At 40.1% G+C, this 13,548-nt stretch overlaps 1 protein-coding gene across 1 annotated transcript in view; it reads left to right on the top strand.

The window, feature by feature from the left end:
* Positions 1-13,548, top strand: part of SLITRK4 (SLIT and NTRK like family member 4) — a 185,756-nt gene that overhangs the window by 61,556 nt on the left and 110,652 nt on the right. The window contains exon 3 of the mRNA XM_039224607.1: positions 10,069-10,161. The gene's annotated coding sequence lies outside the window, so the exon portion shown is untranslated. The remainder of the gene's footprint in view (positions 1-10,068; positions 10,162-13,548) is intronic.

The following is a 13,548-nucleotide window of genomic DNA, read 5'->3' as shown; positions in this document are numbered from 1 at the left end:
GTTTTTGTCAGCATTCAAGAGTCTCTCATGGTTTGCCTCTCTCCCTTTCCCCCACCATTTCTGCCCTTCTTCTCCCCCTTGTTCCTCCGTCAAGTTCCTCCTAATCCTCCTATATGTGCAAACATATGGTATTTGTCCTTCTCTGCCTGACTTATTTCGCTCAGCATAACACCCTCAAGGTCCATCCATGTTGCTACACGTGGCCAGATTTCCTTCTTTCTCATTGCCATGTAGTATTCCATGGTATAGATAAACCACATCTTCTTGATCCATTCATCTGTTGATGGACACTTAGGCTCTTTCCATGTTTTAGCTATTGTGGAGAGTGCTGCTATGAACATTGGGGTACACGTGCTCCTATGCCTCAGCATTTCTGTATCCCTTGGGTAAATTCCTAGCAGTGCTATTGCTGGGTCATAGGGGAGTTCTACTGTTAGTTTCCTGAGGAACCTCCACACTGTTTTCCAGAGGGGCTGTACCAGTTTACATTCCCACCAACAGTGTCGGAGGGTGCCCGTTTCTCCACATCCTCGCCAGCATCTAGAGTTCCCTGATTTGCTCATTTTAGCCACTCTGACTGGCGTGAGGTGGTATCTCAGTGTGGTTTTGATTTGTATTTCCCTGATGAGGAGGGATGCTGAGCATCGTTTCATGTGTCTGTCGGCCATCTGGATGCCAAAGACACTTCTTGATAAACATCCTGCATGCTCATCTCTACTTGGGTCAGCATACTGGGGAATCCGACCTACCACAGATCCCACAAGTCTTCCTTTCCTCGTGCAGGCACTTTGCCCTGGCACTCCAAGCTCTCCCCTGCCCACAGTTTACTTACAGGATACACCCAATCACACAGGCACAAATGGGAAGAAGGTTCTATTCTTTTTTGTTAGATCCAAGCACTGTGGGGTTAATAAATTCCTTCCCCAGACACCTAAGAAATAGTCTTCAAATGCCCTTCAGGTTAAGAAGAGTCAACACATTCTCCAGAAGGACTAATGAAGTAGCCTTAAGTGGCCAAAGAAGCTCAATATCTTTCTGAAGTCCCAAGTTTTATTCTAGAAATATTTGTGAATTTGGCATTCAAATCAATAATATGCCATGTTTTTCTTACTTTAAAAGTAATATCCCCACCAATGTTTTTAACTGAGTAAAAATAATTCTCCAAGAAGGTGAGCATTATTCTTCCTGTGACTTTTTAAGCAGTAGGACATCTGAGTTGAAATGTGGCCTAAGATCAAAACTGCTGGTCAATTGTTAGAGACATATAGAGGACATACAGCATGCCCATTCTGAGTGGTCAGTTGTTGCACCTTCCTGGTTGTTAAGTATTTTGAATATCATCCCCATCTAAAATATAGGGCTTTCAAGACTATTGGTTTATATCACATTTTGTCACATCAATTGTTTTAATTCTCTTCCTTTAGTGTTTTTTCTCTTCCTCTGCTTACATTTCTTCTACCTTTCCTTCTATCTTCTCATTCTTCCCTTTCTGACTTCCCTTTCTATCTTCACTCCTTATGTTCCTTTCATTTTTTTTTTGCTCTCTGTCTACATATCTTTTTGACTCTATTTTAGGTTAAGTTTGAAGCAGGCAGTTTAGTCATGCTGATCCAGGCCTCATATTTTGCATCTTTATTAATATTCAGACTTGGAATGATGCTAAATCCTCCAAACATTGGTGTCAGATAATCCTGCTTTATTGAATCCAAAAGCCTTGATCAATTAATCCAGAAAGTACTGTTGTTGTTTTTGTTGTTTTTTCTGGTACTATGATACTTCAGCCTGATTCCTGTCCAGTAGGCTAAAACCCATCAAGCCAAGAACAGTTCTCATGTCCTGGTTGAGCTCAGATGAAATGTAATTCAGGTTTTGAAGAGTATCATATAAAAACCTGAGTAGCTGTTGTATCAATAATAATTATAACAACATTATCAACAAAAACAACAATAATAATAGCTAAGATTTTTTTGAATGCTACTATATACCTGACAGTATACTAAGAGGTTTTCATATATTAAACCACTTAACCCTCACAACTAATGGGACACGTACTGTAGTTTTGCTTTTATTCACAAATGTTGACAATGAAGCTTGGTGAAGTTATGTCTTTTGCTGAATGTCATATATCTTTTAAAGTGGTGAACCCATGTAGTCTATCAATAAGAGCACCTTTTCTAGACTCTTCCAATATTACCAGAGCAACTTTACAGGGAACCCAATGTCTATGACTATGTGCCAGTTTCAGTACAATGATGATAGACAGTGGTGTTCTGTATTCTGCCACATACTCATATATACACACATGCAAACATCTGTACTATGAAGTAATACATACAGTTACAGAGACCCCCCACCTCAAAGAAGTTTCTCATATTCGCACCATCTTGACTTCTCTGTTTGTCCTTGATACTACCATAGTCTCTGCACATTCCTTTAGTGAGCAATTGTTCCATTAGATTCAATCATAGTTTTTACCATCTGTTTTCCCCACTGCATCATCATGAGCTCTTTTCAGGAAGTCTAGTCGGTCCATCTTGGGATCATTGGCTCTTAGCATTATGTCTGTTCCATACTAGGAACTATATAAATGAAGAAGTAGCAATAAGGGCAAAAAGAAGGGAACCACTAGCTCTTACCAAAGGTGTTATGGAAAGATTTGCAGATGAGGTAACATGCTGATTAGGGGTGCACTGAGTATATAGGAGCAGAAAGGACATTACAGGCAAAGGGAATAGACTATTTCTAGGACCCAAAGAAAATGTGAAAAGCTCCATAGAAGAGGAGGCTGTGTGGCATCCTCTGGAGAGCAGTGTAAGGAACCCCACAATCAGGCTGGAAAAGTGACTGGGTCTAGGCTGCAAAGAGTGTCGTATAACAATATGTCAAGGAAGAAGAGTTAAGATATTATTGGATATTTGATGGGGGACATGGAAGGGTTTTAGAGATTTTATATAGAATTGATAGGCTTATTTTAATTTTAAGATCATATGGAGAATGCAGAGGATTCAGAAGGGAAACAAGAGAAAAATTAGGGACTATTACAGTCATTCAGATGAGAGAATCCATCCATTCAGATGGACTGGGTGGTCATCATACAGATGAAGAAAGGTAAATTAATTCAGAATTTAAGAGATAAGTAGATAGATGATAGGTAAGAAGGAAGGATAGAAGGAAGGGAAAGAGGAAAGAAGGAAGGGAGGGAGGGAAGGAAAGAAGAGAGAAGGCAAGGAATGGAATTGACAGAATGTGGAGGAGAATTGATTGGATATGAAGAAGAATTAAAAGGAAGAATTCAGAATGAGTCTGAAGAGTTCAGAGTGAGTCTAAAGCTTAAGATGAGGAATATAGGAAAATAATATATTCAAGGAAGAGCTAATACATTTGGTTTGGTGTGATTTGTATACATACATATATAATATTTATTATATTTAAATTTATTATAATTTATAATATATTTTTATTTATTTATATTATGTTTTTCTATATAATAGATGTACCATTTTTAATTATAGTTGAAACACATAGCTTAAATTTTTCATAAACTAAAAGCAATACTGTATATGACAACCAAGCTCTTCAAACCCTTCTTTTGACTGTCAGTTCCTCTTAACAGAAATGAAATGTATTTGGATCAAGGTAGTATTTTAAATTATATTTCCTGAACAGAATCATCTACCAGATCGTGAACAGATCATTTTACTGCCTCAAAAAATTGTCTCTCATTAAAAAAATGGTCTCTTATAATCTTTCTCATTCTTCTTGCACTTTATCAGGGAGACTTTTCCTCTGTTATACAGAACAATTCAAATGCATTGTTTGCTAATCCCATATAACATTGGATATGTTATTGCCAGCATTTTTTATTACGTGAAGCCAATTTGCAATCATAGATACTTGAAAAATACATGAATACTAAAGTTTGATTTTCTTTCCTTTGCAATTGCTTTTTTCAGATGCTTACTTCAGCCTTTTGCTCTTCCTTAAAGTTACTTTAGCTAGGTTTTGAAATCCAAATGCACTCACGGTCTAGGCAAATACGCTAAATGAGCAAAGCAGTCCAGTTATAAGACAATTTGGAGTGGTGGAGCCTATAGTGAAAGGGGAAGTAAGTCTTACTGGGTGCTTTTTAAAAAGAGAAAGAGAAAGCAAGAAAATTAAAACACTGTTCGAGCAGAATCAAAATATATTCGCTGGCAAATTCCTCATTCTTCCCGGTGCCTTAATCATTATACAGAATAGGGATTTTCATGGCTAGTGTCTGTGCTACGACCAGAGACGCTCCTCTCTTGACAAGGGGATTAAGTGTAAAACACCCTAGGTATGAAACATGACAGGCCGGTGAGGAGGGAAAGAAAACTGAACTTGAATGGTGCTGGAGTGAAGCTAGGGCCAGAACAGGGCTAACGGCATGAATCTGGCTGCTGAGCTGACCACTTACACGGTTACTGCATCCAAATCACAGTATTCAGGGGGGACATGATTAACTCAGTCAGGAGTGATCAGTGGTGATAGTCATTGAGGCCTGATACGATGGGTAGGGCATGGCAATAGGCATTCTGAGGTGTAATGATGCTGAATCAGACCAGCATGCATCCTGGGGGTTGGGAGTGGTCCATCTGGTCGAGAATTTAGGCATAAAGGAAACTAGATCCAACTCTTCAGGGAAGTTGGCTTACATGAGATTAGTAGAGCATCAGATTTTTGGGGAAGTAAACTAGGGTTCTGCACACATTTCTGTGAATTCAGAGTACAAGTTAAGAAAACAAACAAAAAGGAACCCTGTGGTATGGGTTGGGCATTGGAGAAGAAAGGTGAATGGCTCTGAAGAAGTGAGTACTTACATACCCAAGACAGACATCCAGGCACATAAGGTACCAGAGAGGAGCACTCAGTTTTGTTTGTAAAGATGAGATACCTGACATCTCGCCGGGCTAGTTCCTTCCAGACTCATAGGGTAGGTGAGGCTAGACTTACAGGTTAGAAGTCTTAGGGGAGCAACTAATGGGACTAGAGCTAAAGCTGGGAAAGTTAGAGAATGACATGTCCTCAGTTGCTTTGAATTTGTCCTTGCTATTCACCTTGGTCAAAATGCTATCTTTGTCTTGTTGGTGTATACAGGATTCTCTGATTCCACATTTTTCTCTGAAATCATTGGACTTTTCTTATGAAAGCCAGATACAACCTCCAAGACATATTCCAACTCCTGACCTGCTAGCTTGGAAAGAAGCTGTTCAGATGATGTGTGCTAGGGTTATGGGGATTGACCCAACGTTGGTGCTGGGCTCTGAGGAATGTAGTATTCAGTGAATATGGTAAACTCGGGGTTCATGTGAGCCAATGATGATATTGACAGTGCTTTTAATATAGCAGTGCTTTTAATATAGTAGGGGACAAGAACAAGAGCCCCCAGTAGATAGTCTGCATTCCAGTAGAAGGTAATTCCTGGGGCTGGGTAATATGTCTTGTTTGGCATAGGACCCGAGCTAGGACCTTGGAACAGAAGGCAGGGTCCAGCTACTGGATGAAGTCTTGGCAAGGACTAAGTAGAGAACTAGGGCTCCATCCAAGAGAAGAGGGAGTTTGGGGCAGGGCTCCAAAGAGGGACTACTAAACTAGCTATAAAGGAGCTGTGGCAGATGCCTGGTGTTTATGGTGAGGTGGATATTTGGGTGCTCAGAACAGCAAGACCAGTTACAGACTCCACCCACCGATGTGAACAGGGTTCCTAATATCCTGCCAGCTTGGCTTAATATCACAATATTGGCCCATGACCTGGGGGACACAAAGCCTGTAGTCTGATGACATAGTACCTGTAGCTGAGTAGGGCTGGGAAGTCAAGGCTTGACACTGATTTTACAAAACCAAAAGAATATTTAGCATAATTATGAAAATTGATTTGCTACCCAATAGGCATATACCTAGACCTTACTATATTGAGAATTAGAGAAAATTGCATAGACTATTGCACTTTACTCTTAACCTTCACTCCCCAAAGAAAATAATTATAAATTGTAGAAAAAACAATAAAGGAACCATGTATCACACTGTAAATTGAGTGAACCTTGGCTCGCCATTATTAGGAATGATTTAATGAAAGCTGCTCTCCAGAAATGGAGCTTTGTAATCAACTGAGAACAGAGATAGAGAAGAAATACTTTTAAATTGGTCACTCGACAGTCAGAGTGTAATGAATGAGATCATATAGAGGCCGACTGAGGGAAAGCAGTAAACTGAGCCAAAGTTGCAGACTTTGGGAAACATGGGAAGGGTCTCATTGTTCCCACTTCCTCCCAAGCGTCATTTTCCCCATATGCTTAATGATAATTGTAAAGCTCGGGTCTGTGTTTCTTGAACATTCTGATTACAAAATAAATGAAGCTCAGTAGCTTTCCTACTCTCTGTGGTCAACATCTGCTTCTCGCAAGGCACTTTGCTAATGACCTCTGAATCTAGTGTTTCTGTGCATTGCATGGCAGAAGGTGAGTGATCCCTATCTGTTCCGGTTGTCTCCTTTAAATGATTCAAACATGACCATTCACAGTGGCCCCAAGAGCCATCATGGAAGCTTGCATTCCACCTGGGCATATTCCGGATCTATTTGCATCTGTACCACTTTCTCACTGTTTTTCTCATGCTTCTCTCTGCCCTGATTAAGGTCTAGTCTTCCATTTGCTGTTAGTACAGGACCCTCGTATTGGAGACAGTTCGGGACTCTTTACCTTGACTTTGACACTGTTGAGTTACTGTAGTACACAACCTCTAGCATGTATTCCTTTGGCTCCACACACCACTGTTATTGCTTACCACCATCCTACGCCAACTTCGCACAAGGACAGCCACCCCATCTCTAAGGACTCTGCGCAGCTTAACCCTCCCTCAGGTCCAGCTGGAAAGGAGTAAGACCACCACACTCCTCTTTAGCACTAGTGGCTGTATTCTATTTCAGTGGCTCAACGTGGTAAAAGTTTGTCTATCTCCAGCTTTGGGTGAGTTTAGTTTGCCCCAAATGGAAAGCTTATCAGAAAATACCACAAGAATATTTGACTCTGTTTTGAAGATTATTGACGCTTCCCAAAAAAAGAGAGATTTCACTCCTTCCAGAGGGTGCAGGCTGACAGCAGAATCAGCAAACAATTGGCTCAATCTTTAAAACATGTTTTTGTGCCAAGCACATGAAGTTTTAATTATAAGCACTTTGAAATATTCATGGTTATTGAATTTCCTTATTCCCATGCAGAAACAAGATAAAAAGTTCTTTTGAAATCTGATGACAGAAAACACTTGATGCTGACAACACACAGTTGTGTAATGCCTAATTAATCACTCATAGGAAATAAGCATTTTGCCCTGAGTTGGTTATTATGCTCAATGCCAAAGTATAACAAACCAAAATGTGGCCTCTATCTTAATTCCACGTCTTCATAAAAGATTCTATCAACACATGCAAAGATGACTTTCCATTGACATGACACGTATCAGCATGCTTGACCACAAAACCTTCAGAGTTTCCCAGCTTGCCAAGGTCATCCTGTCTCGTCATTCCCATGTTCACATGCATGCTGGTATGTATACACTGTTCCCTGAAACTTATGTTCAGTATCTCACTTCCCCCTGAATTCTGGCTTCAGTGGAATCCAGACGTTTGTTCATTAAAGAAAAACCTGTCGAGCATCATTCTGTACTATGCTCCATATTACGTGTATAGACTACTGGGGAAAATATGACCTCGCCTCTGCCATCAAGAATTTCACAATTTTAGAAGCCAAAGGAGCCATGTAAATAAACAAGAGTAACACAAAGTTAAAAATGAAAAGTGCAAAAAAAAAAGCAAAAAAAAAAAATTGAAGTAGTATTGGGGCGCCTGGGTGGCTCAGTCAGTTGAGCATCGGACTCTTTTTTTTTTTTTTAATTTTTTTTTTTTTTTTAGAGAGAGAGACAGCGTGAGCAGGGGAGGGTAAGAGAGAGAGGGAGACACAGAATCCGAAACAGGCTCCAGGCTCTGAGCTAGCTGCCAGCACAGAACCCGACACAGGGCTCGAACCCACAAACCAGGAGATCATGACCTGAGCCGAACTCGGACACTTAACCGACTGAGCCACCCAGGCACCCCGAGTGTCAGACTCTTGATTTCAGCACAGAGCCTGCTTGGGATTCTCTCCTTTTCTCTCTGCCCCTCCCCTGCTCATTCTCTCTCTCTCTCTCTCTCTCAATAAAATAAACTTTAAAAAAGAATTGAAGTAGCATTAAAGCATGCTTTGAGTACTCAGTGATTCAGTGGGTCAGCCAGGTCTTCCCCCTCCTCACCTGTTCCAATCCAGTTGACCCATCTTTTCTTACTAACCACTTCCTATAGCCCATACTTTTGTGTAGTGGCTGCAGATACTCATACCTGCCCTTCCACCAGGGCTCACCACAGCCACCAGATCTCTCCACTAGCACTGCTGATCTCAAGGTTCATGTTGTAGGTCACTACTGAAGGTCTGCCCAGAAAGGAGTGACCAGCTCTGTTACAAAGCTTGACCTTCCTTTTTAGGGTGTGGTCATTCCTTGATGATTTCTTTTGACTCTGACTCTTTCCACAGTATAAACATTTAGAAAGATCATTCCCAATGTATGAACCTAGGACTATCTATATTAGAGTTATTTGGGTTACTTGTTAAAACCTCAGATCCTTGGGCCCCACTCCCTAACCTACTATGTCAAAATTTCTTGGGATACCCAGTCATCTCCCAAAGGAATTTTGCTATACTCTGTAGTTTGCAAACAATAGTTTAGAGACCACCTATACTAGCAAATCCTCTCAACATCATATCCTGAGCTTCCTTTCCCTTGATCCAGCCTTCCAATTCTCTTTACATCCATTCATTTACTTTGTTACTAAGACTGACAAGGTCCCTAGGTTCATGGATCTTACATTCTAGTGAAATTCCAATGATGCACAGGGATAAGTTCTTGAGGGTTCTCTTAATATTTTTATAGAGATAGAAACAACAAACACTAAAGGGCACAAATCTTAATGTGGAACTTAATGAAGTTTTACATATTAACACATCCATGTAACCAACAACAAAATAAAGAGGTAAAACATTTCTAGGACCCTAGAAGTTTTTTTCATGCCACTTTCCAATCAATACCATCTTTCCTGTCATATAAAGGCAACCACTATTCTGACTTTTATCACCATAGATTACTTTTCCTCGTTTCATCACTATTGACTGGCATTATTTATATAACTGTTACACAATATTTCTTCTTTGAGGTAAGGCTTTTTTTGCAGGGGAGACTTTATGAATCTTACCTATGTTATAATAGGTAACAACAATTTATTATTTTTATTGTTTTCATTGTATAAATGTAATACTATTTACACATCTACTGTTAATAGACATCTGGGCAATTTCCAGTTTATAGCTATTAAGAATAAAGATACTATGAATATGCTTGTACATGTCCTTTTGGGTACTAGGCTGTCATTTATCTTGGGCATATACTTAAAATATAATCACTGAGTCATAGGGTAGATGTATGTTTATTGCCAATCTATTTTCTAAAATGGCTCTACCATTTGCATTCCCACCAGTAATATATGAAATTTCCAGCTTTTCAACATTTGTACCAACTCTTGTTACTCTTCTAATTTTAGCCATTCTACTGGGTATGTAGTAGCGCATTGTGGTTTTAATTTGCATTTTTGTAATAAAGAATAATGTTGAACATATTCTCATCTACTCACTGACCATCTGGGTATTCCTTTTTTGTGACATGCCTATTCAGGTATTCTGTCCATTTTTTATTGAGTTGTCTTATTGACATGAAAGTATTCTCCTATGTTCCTAGAAGATAATGCATCTCTTTAATTCACCTGAAACTTCTTTATCTGTATCATGTGAGGTAGTGATTTATTTTTACTCTTTCTCCCAAATGGGCACACAGTTATCCCAGTGCCCTTAATTGAACAGTTCATAATTTCCCCCAGTTATCTGCAATCCCTGTCTTATATTAAGGCCATGAAGATATTGTCCTATGTTTTTTTCCAAGAAATGATATGGTTTTCTGTTTCACATTTAGGATCTAAGAATATTCAGCAAAGGAACCTGAATGAATCAGTCTGATGCTTAAGCTGGGATCTGAAGGACCTAGCCTACTTAACATGGCAAAAGGGTGAGTAAGGAAAAAATAAGATAACATTTTAGATCGACGCAGCCACAGGTAACAGCCAAGCCATGGTAAGAGGAACATGATGTGTTTGATGGATTGCAACGAGATCAGTTTGGCTAAGGTGCAGAGTGAGCCGGAGTGTTAACTGAATGAAGCCCAGGAGATAATGAGAGGCTTGATGATGCAGCCCCTTGTATACCATGTTAAAGGATTTTTGCCTCTATCCCAAGAGCAATAGTAAGACATTTGAATTTTGAAAACTGGCACACTGACTACAATGTGAAGAAAGATTGAGGGGAAAGTAGTATGAAGCAGGATGAACCAGAAAGCCATTGGAGAACTCCAGCTGAAATATGATGGTAGATCTAGAACATTCTACAAGAAGGATAGGATGTTTTCGGTGGGGTGTGGGGAGGAGAGGAATGTGCAGGGGAAATCATGTGTTAATTCTTTCATGTGTTTAGGCCAGTAAGTTTTTTTGATATGTCCAAGCGGGGATTGTAGTCAGGTAGTTAAATAGTTCTGAAATTCAAAGAAAAGATCTCTTTATCTCAAATCATCAAATCATTCCACCATGTCCTCTGTTATTTCTACTACCTCATTAATCATACTTTCCTCCACAGACTTAGCTAAAACCTTAACCCTTAAGTAACAACCTTAACTGAAAAAGACTTAGTTAAAGCCTAAACCCTTAAGAAAAACCTTAACTAAAGCTAAATCCTTGGAGTTGACATCTCCCTTTTCTTTAAAAAAAGAAAAAAAATTATTTATTTTGAGAGAGAGAGGGAGCTGACCATGAGCCCAGGAGAAGCTGAGAGAGAGGGGGAGATGGAGAATGTCAAGTAGGCTCCAGGGTCAGCACAGAGCCCAACGTGGGGCTCGATCTCACAAGCTGTGAGATCTTGACCTGAGCAGAAATCAAGAGTCAAATGCTTAAACTACTGAGACACCCAGGTGCCCTGACATAATCCCTTTTCAAGTGAAGGCTCTTTCACACCTGTTTCAGGGTAGAGAGATCAGATTGGCATCATCCTTGTTCCCCATTACTACAACCAGATCTTTATTCTTCCCATAATATAAAATACTCTTGCTTTTTGAGGTATACATCCCACTACATACCTCATTTTGTCACTGTTATCTACTCTAGACTTGGTTCACTCTATTCCTCTCGACGCAGAAGTTTTCCTGCATTCTGGAAAAGGTTTATTTCCTTTCTAGAACCCATCCAGCATTTGGTTTCTCAGCTCCTTAACCTCCTTGTTCTACAGAAACATTTTTTTCCTTTAGCCATTCACATTGTCATAATCTGAGTGTTTCCATGACCTAAATATGTTTCATTTCTCAAGCCATCAGTTCAAACACCCTACTCAGCAAACAAATTTCTGCCTCACTGTAAATCCAGTTATGCTATAAGCACATTGTCTTTCTTCTCGAGTGGAAGCTGTTGAATCTTTCACAGCCCCCACCAATTCAGATATTGGAATTGAGATCAATGTCTTCCTAACTCTATAATACTGCTTTCAAAAGTCCAGCAGTATTACAAAAGCCCCTTCCCAGTTTGTGCTCTGTATCTCTGTCTCTCAAAAATAAATAAATCAACATTTGAAATATTTTAAAAATAAAGAGTTGTCGGGGCGCCTGGGTGGCTTAGTTGGTTAAGCGTCCGACTTTCGCTTAGGTCACGATCTCGCGGTTCGTGGGTCCAAGCCCCGCGTCGGGCTCTGTGCTGACTGGCAGCTCAGAGCCTGGAGCCTGTTTCAGAGTCTGTGACTCCCTCTCTCTCTGACCCTCCCCTATTCATGCTGTCTCTCTCTCTCTCTCTCTCTCTCCAAGAAATAAATAAAACATTAAAAAAAAAATAAAGAGTTGTCTATACTCACTATTTCAATACACCTGCCATTCACTCTTTAACCAAATCCAGTCTGAATTCCACTCAGATCATTTCAATGATCCTGCTCAAAATAAGGTTGCTAAAATGAAATCTATTTTGGTAAATGCAATAGATACTTCTCATCTTCAAGCCACTCCATTTCTCAGTCACACTTTCGTCAGTTGATTCCCGACCCTTCTGTCTTGAAAGATTCTCTTCCTTAGACTTCATTGACACCACATCTCTTGATATCCTTCCTCTATCTTACCCCGAATGTGTCCTTCCTTTGATATCTGCCTTATACTTTCTTTCTTAGAAAACATTTTTTAATATTTATTTATTTTTGAGACAGAGAGAGCATGAGCGGGGGAGGGGCAGAGAGAGAGGGAGACACAGAGTCCGAAGCAGGCTCCAGGCTCTGAGCTATCAGCACAGAGCCCGATGTGGGACTCGAATTCATGAACTGAATTCATGAACTGAGCTGAAGCCAGCCACTTAACCAGCTGAGCCACCCAGGTGCCCCTGCCCTATATTATCTTCACTCACGTGCTTTCTGGATGATGATCTCACATTTATGGTTTTCATTAGCATAGGTATTCTTTTTTTTTTTTAATGTTTTATTTATTTCTAGGAGAGAGAGAGAGAGACAGCGTGAGCAGGGGAAGGTCAGAGAGAGAGGGAGTCACAGCCTGAAACAGGCTCCAGGCTCTGAGCTGGAGTCTGTTTCTTTCTCTGAGCGAAAGTCGGACGCTTAACCGACTAAGCCAGCCAGGCGCCCCTTCATTAGCATAGGTATTCTGACAACTTCAAAATGTTCATGTCCAATCAAAATTCCTCTCCTGTATATGAGGCTCATATAAATAACTTCCTATTGGACATTTTCTTATTGAGTTTTCATAGTCCTTAGACTCAACCTGATAAAATGGAACGCCCTTGGGGCGCCGGGGTGGCTTAGTCGGTTAAGCGTCAGACTTTCGTTTAGGTCATGATTTCGCAGTTCGTGGGTTCGAGCCCCGCGTCGGGCTCTGTGCTGACTGCCGGCTCAGAGTCGGGAGCCTATTTCGGAGTCTGTATCTCCCTCTCTCTCTGACCCTCCCTTCTCATGCTGTCTCTCTCTCTCTCTTCTAGAAATAAATAAAAATATTTTTTAAAAATGGAACATCCTTTCTGTTACCTGAAACTTGTTCTTTTTCCTATGCTCTTACAATAAAAGATAAGACATTCTACAAAAGCCAAAAACATGAGCCTTATTTTGATTCCTCTCCTCACTTTGTCTCTATCACATCCCATAGATTTAGCACCTATGCCTTGCATCCACCCATTAAACTAAATCTCCACTGCAACACTCTTACCCAAACAATTGTCATGTTTCTCATGACCTACTGAGAAATCGCCAACCTTGTCTCTCTACAATTATTCTTGCCTGCCTTGTGTCCCTTTAATGTATGCCAGGCATAATGACACTCAACAAATGAATTCTGATCATATGTATTCCCATTTTATAAAATAAATAATGCTAT

The sequence above is a fragment of the Hyaena hyaena genome, unplaced genomic scaffold, assembly GCF_003009895.1.
Source record: "Hyaena hyaena isolate Hyena2069 unplaced genomic scaffold, ASM300989v1 scaffold_1701, whole genome shotgun sequence".
NCBI classification, from domain to species: Eukaryota; Metazoa; Chordata; class Mammalia; order Carnivora; family Hyaenidae; genus Hyaena; species Hyaena hyaena.
The sequence above is the reverse complement of the archived record's forward strand: the minus strand, read 5'-3'. Positions and strand labels throughout refer to the sequence as shown.